The sequence below is a fragment of the Nicotiana tomentosiformis genome, chromosome 4 (assembly GCF_000390325.3).
Source record: "Nicotiana tomentosiformis chromosome 4, ASM39032v3, whole genome shotgun sequence".
NCBI lineage: Eukaryota > Viridiplantae > Streptophyta > Magnoliopsida > Solanales > Solanaceae > Nicotiana > Nicotiana tomentosiformis.
Genome location: NC_090815.1, coordinates 24,121,938 through 24,127,937, shown reverse-complemented (window position 1 = coordinate 24,127,937; position 6,000 = coordinate 24,121,938). Strand labels below are relative to the sequence as shown.

The window sequence follows — 6,000 nt, the reverse complement described above, 5'->3', positions numbered from 1 at the left end:
TTAGAATGCAGTATATGCACCCGTCTTAACCTTCGTTCTTGGCAAGTTTGGTCTTTGACTATGGTCGATTGCTGTTTGGGCGTAAGAAGAAGCAGAAGGGCACAAAGTGCAGAGAAATTAAGATTTTCAGGAGATTTGAATGTGCGTTTTCCATAAGTTACGGTATGTAACGGTAGCCGTAATTAATAGACGGAAAAAGATGATGTAATAACTTTTTAAAAGAGGTGACTATTGAATTTTTTAGTAGATCTACGTTATTTAAAAGATACAAAAAAGCAAAAAACTTGGCGTAAGAGAATGCCACATCAGCTTGCCTATGGCCTTGCATTATATTAATATATAGATTTGAAATCACTATCATTCCAAAAGCCTTCAACCTATTTTGAATCACCATCGCATACGCCTTCCAATTCGTCGTCGGAGTCACTGAAATTTATATAGACCTAGGCACTAAATCTAGGCTTCTTCCTTCGTGTCCCAGAATGCCATCTCATTCATTTGGTTAAGTTCAATCGAGCACTGACCCTTGTTTCGGCAAATCATGATATTGTTTTGGCATTTATTGTTCTGGAACTACTGTTCTTGGCAAGCTATTTGCATGTTATTTGCCTATCGCTACAGTTACCATCCGAAGAGTCTTTATTTACAATGATTGCACGCTTCAACGGGTTTTCCTTCTTCCTCTTTGGTTAAAACTTAAATGCTTCGATTATGCACACTGCTTAAGCTCATTACAACCCTTAAATTGTTCACCATAGCCTTGAGTCGTCCCAAATATTTAGTTCTTTTTATGCTCTTCTCGAACACAGATTTTTTCCTCTTCTGCTCTAGTTCATAATATACTTTAGGCACTTGTTCGACAAGTTTAAGTATTAGTTTTGTCTTCTGCTTTTAACAGTTTTAGAAAGGGTTGTACAAGCTGTGTGAAGCAATTTGTAATTTAATATTTTGACACTTGTAAGCATGAAGGATGCATTTTGCTGCAAGATCCATTCTAAGATTTTTGTGAAGCTTTAGGTGTTGAATCTGATGGTTGGGACGGACACATCCATAACCTACTTCAATATTCTCCAACAGGAACTTTCTTTTTCAGTTCTTTAATCACAAAAAGGGTGAATAGTTATTAGTTTTGTCTAGGACGAGCTAATCTTATGAATGAAACCTTATTTTATTCTATTTCAAATGGTACTCCATTAGCTCTATATCACTGACATAATGATCTTGGATAATCTTTAACTGTGCACAGGAGATTGCCAAATGAACCACAGATATGAAACAGGAAAGAGAGGCCAAGGGAAATGACCAGACATGAAACATGTCACACTTTTGTAGTATGTCAAATTGAAAGCTTAAAAAAGAGGCATCTTAGGAGGACTTGATTGTTCAATTTTTTTTTTTAACTTTTCTTTGGTGCTATACATTTATGTAGAGATTTTTCAGTATTTTTTCATCCTAGTATTTTGAATTCTTACCACTTTTTGAATAGAGGGAATGACCTGCAACGTTAGGATTGAAAAACTTTGCAGGATATCTCAATTTTCCCATTGCTGTAAATGCTAAGAAAATGAACATATATCCTACTGGATCTTTTCTGCAGGATGAATAGGATGCTTTTTAGGATGGACAAATTTAGTTTTTCAAGTGTGATCAATGCCTGTGCAAGCATTACATCAGTTGAACTTGGTGAACAGATTTTTGCAAGAGCTGTTATCATCGGCATTGAGTGTGATAAAATAATTTCTTACCTCTTTAATTGATCTTTACTGCAAGTGTGGTTATGTTACTGATGCCAGGAAGCTCTTTGACCAAATGATAAAAGCCGACGAGGTTTCATGGAATTCTATGTTGATGGGTTATGCTACAAATGGTTATGGAAGTGAAGCATTGAATCTATTCCACGAGATGAGAAGTGCAGGTGTTTTGCCAACAAATATCACATTTATTGGAGTCGTGTCTGCCTGTGATCATTGTGGTCTACTGGAAGAGAGAAAAGGTGGTTTTATTCAATGAATAATGATTACTACATTGATCCAGGGATTGAACATTACTCCTGTATGGTAGATCTTTATGCACGAACAGGATGTCTTGAAGAAGCAGTAAACCTAATTGAAAAGATGCCATTTGAGGCAGATTCAAGCATGTGGTTATCCATTTTGAGAGGATGTGTTGCTCATGGTAATAAAATACTAGGAGAGCTGGTGGCCCAATGTATTATAGAGCTTGATCCTCAGAATTCAGGTGCCTTCGTGCAATTATCAAACATATTTGCCACTTCCGAAGATTGGGAAAGATCTGCTTTAGTTCGGAGGCTGTTGATCGAAAAGAACATCCATAAGACTTCTGGTCGAAGTTGGAGTGATATGTAATAAAAAGTGCAGGGGTTCAGGTTCCCGGATAGTTATTACAGCAGCGGGAGAAGTACTGCGAGGTTAATTTCATTTTTAGCCACCCACTTTAATATCATTAAAAAGTATTAGTTGTTTGTTTCCTGGATTGTGCATCTTCTTGTAGCAATGGTTTTTTTCTAATCTTGTTGCATTATTTGCCGAGCACATCCCAGTTGAGGGGCTTTTGTGAGAATTAGCTGTTTGCATCCGAGTCAGTTGAGGTATCCAAGACTGCTTCGGTCATGCACATGGGTTGGCAGTTGTTAACAGTGTTTTCTCTGAACATTCTTGATGTTTCTAGCTGTATACCATTATTGACTTTGTTGGTAGGCTTTTATTCCTAATACTGGTTGTGTCATCCAACTATCCGTGGTGCTATTTCACATTGTTTAGGCCAGAATTTTGCAAAAATGTTTGAGATAAATTTTGAAAATGAGAATGGAGAGAAGTCTACAGTCTTGCAGAACTCTTGGGCCACCTATACGACCAGAAAGAATAGGAATATGTAGCTATTTATAAACTGGCCTTGTAGTTTTCTACTTTGGCGTTCAAGCTAATTCTCGCTTCTTTTCTGGTGTGGTGACAGATTGGTTTAGTGATCACGGGGATAATAAAGGGCTGGTCATACCTCGTATAATAGCAGCAAGTCAAGTAACTGTTACTCATGTTCCCTTCAAAGGATGCCGACATTAAACGGATCTTTGATGCTTGTGTTGCGTGGTTAAAAACTTGAATGAATCAGGTATTCTTGTTGAGGCGGACTTAAGAGAGAACTCTTACCTGGCTGGAAATATTTTCACTGGTAGAGTGAAGGGGGAATTCCTCTTAAGATGATTGAACTTGGACAAAACGGCCTTGCACTCAACCAGGTAGGAATTGTAGTTTCTGCCCTTTCTTTCTATTTGTCAGTCGTTTAGGAAAGTCAAATAGGACGAGAGAATAGAAATAATTCGTTTTTTGTTGTTAAATTTGTTATTATTGGATACCGAATTTGATGCTATATATTTACTTATGCTTTGCAATAACTTTCCCAGGTAAGAGCTGTTCGACACTACAATGCAGCCAAAACTGTTTTTTTTTTTTGTTGCTAATCTAGTCGAATAAGTAAAAGATATCCTCGCCTCTGTCCAATAAAATCTATTTGCTGGTGGAAAACAAAAGCGAGATGCTTGCCTTAAGGTTGAAAGAACGTGGGATGAATTTGTGGAAGCACTGAACCAAAAGATATTGGTCTTGGCTCCTTGGTGGTTATGAGGTATGCATATTGGCTTGGATTATGTGATTATAAGGACGCCAATTAATCTAATCCTGACTGAATCATTAGAAAATCTCTAGAGGGTCGAATCAAATCTAGATTTTCCTTGCGATCCGTGGTCCCTGTTCAAACTTCAAAAGATACTACTGGTTTCCTAGCACTTTCATAATGTGGCATGCAGAATAAATTAAAAAATTATGAATGCAAATCTCACATATCTTTTCTTTGGATGAAATGCAAATATTTCTATAATGATGAACACGCAGTTTTTTTAATTATATGATGTTATCGTACGCACACTGACAAGATGTACACGTGCACACACACACACACACACAATACAGTAAGACGGACATACACGATTTCTGAGTTAATATGTGATGCAGTATGCCACAGCCCTAATAGTTCATATCTTTGTGAGATGTACTTCTGATCTTTGTTTCTCATCTTATAATAGTAGCAACCTAGTAATTTAATTCATTTGTTTTCTACAACAAAAGGAGACAGTAGGAAGTTTCTTACTTCACTAACATGCACTTGTCCTCTTATCAGATCAATAATCTTTCTTGAAGATAGTACAGAGGCTTTGAGTTGATTTGCTGGCTCTCTATGAGGAACTATTGGCTTTCCAAACATGTCGTTTCTCTGTATGTTAAATATTTTATGTATCTTCTTAATTTGATCCACCCAATGACCCCAGTACATGCTATACATCCAAATATTCAAAACTTTGGCAGTCACCAACTGATACCATTTCAGGCTTGCTACGATTTCACGCATGGAAACTGTACAACTATATTTTAGTATGGAACAACTGACTTATAACTTTGTAATGTGTTGCTAGATGGAAATGGTTTGAAAACAAGTCGCATGAGACTCGGGGCAGATGTGATTTTATTTTCGCGTTGCGAAAGAAGAGAGGGAAGAAGGTATTTTTATGGCCCTCATAATTATTCTTGCTAGTTTCTCATATTGTCCTGTTTCTAGCGATTAGCATTGCAATATTAGAAGTAAGATATTCTTTTTGTTTCTGTAGCACAACACAGTGTTAGAGTTTCGTCATATACATTTTTAAGGAGCACAAGGAAATGAGGTATTGTTGTTCCTGTGCTATGACTTCCTGGTTTCTTCTTGTTGATTTATTGGATTACGCGAACTTATTTAGAATTATTTGATTGACACTTTAAATTTTCATATTCAAAATGTTGGTTTAGCATTTCAATAAAGATAGTTTTTATAGCTGGTTCTGTATTTAGTTGTAGGAATGCCTCATTAAATTATTTAACATGATTTTTATATTTGGCAATGTGCAGATTGATTTTGTGAAGGGAGAAGAAAGTTGAAAATGTCTATTCAATCTTCAGCTGATGATTGGAAAAGAAATTCGAAAATTATAGTACAATGGTCTCCCTATGAAAGTGAAGAGGATCTTTTCCAACAGGTATTTCCTATTGGCTATTTATGCAGTCGTAAAGGATGAATGTTGTTCGTAGCAGCTGATCATTATCTTTTTTTCTATGCTTCTGCTTTCAGGCTTGCTATTATTTTTCTTTGTCTTCTCTTGTTTATGAACAGTTTCACGATGAGATTTAGTGGTTGAATTCTTAATTTAATGGATTGCAAATTGAAAGATACTTGAAGCGTCTTTTTTACTTTAGTTAGTGAATGATGGACTTGTTTACTTAATTCTGAATCTACTTTTTTGGATGTAAAAATATTTGCAGTGGAAGCAAGGGTTATTGTTGAGCAAGGGGCATTATATAAAAAGGTAGGGTAAAGGATAAAATAAGATTATTTAATAATAAGGAAAGGCAAGATGAGGGGAAAAACATAAGGTAACAACGCGACTACATCAAATCGGTCGTTCTATAAAGTGGTACTCTTCGTCGTTACGTAACGACGGATTTAATGATACGATACAATAAAATTTAAGTAACAAACAAAACAAACATTATATTTAAAATAACAATACGATTCATACAATAGGTAACAACCATCCAAACAAGCATAACTTTATTGTATTCTATTGTTAAAATAGTAGTTATTATGTACACATTTATGGTGGGATTGTTATGTTATGGAGTATCTCTTTCTCATTTTGCTCTTATTAATTTGAAGACCATATTTTACCCTTTACTCCTTTTTGGTCCTGTCCTTAACCTTTATTCAATTAGATGGATGGATAAGTTTAACTTTCTGGTTTGTTTGGTCACTGAGAGACTTTAAGCCTTGATGAATCCAAATCAAATCACAGCACTAGTAGAATGTCTGAATTTAATCTTGAAATTTCTTGAGATGGTAAACTTGCATACTGCAATATAGTACTTCATTATAGATTTAAATAGTACTATATACAAG

General features: G+C 35.6%; 1 long non-coding RNA gene across 3 annotated transcripts; it reads left to right on the top strand.

The window, feature by feature from the left end:
- Positions 1-355: 355 nt before the first annotated feature.
- On the top strand, positions 356-5,388 carry LOC104094999 (uncharacterized). Of its 3 annotated transcripts, XR_011415316.1 has the most exons (8): positions 357-2,428; positions 2,974-3,256; positions 3,422-3,642; positions 4,195-4,289; positions 4,487-4,571; positions 4,679-4,735; positions 4,956-5,083; positions 5,176-5,388. It is a non-coding gene; the product is annotated as an uncharacterized lncRNA (long non-coding RNA). The 3 variants fall into 3 exon arrangements; XR_011415317.1 differs by having other exon boundaries at positions 356-2,428; positions 3,549-3,642; positions 4,956-5,388; XR_011415315.1 differs by having other exon boundaries at positions 358-2,428; positions 4,956-5,388.
- The last annotated feature ends 612 nt before the right edge of the window (positions 5,389-6,000 follow it).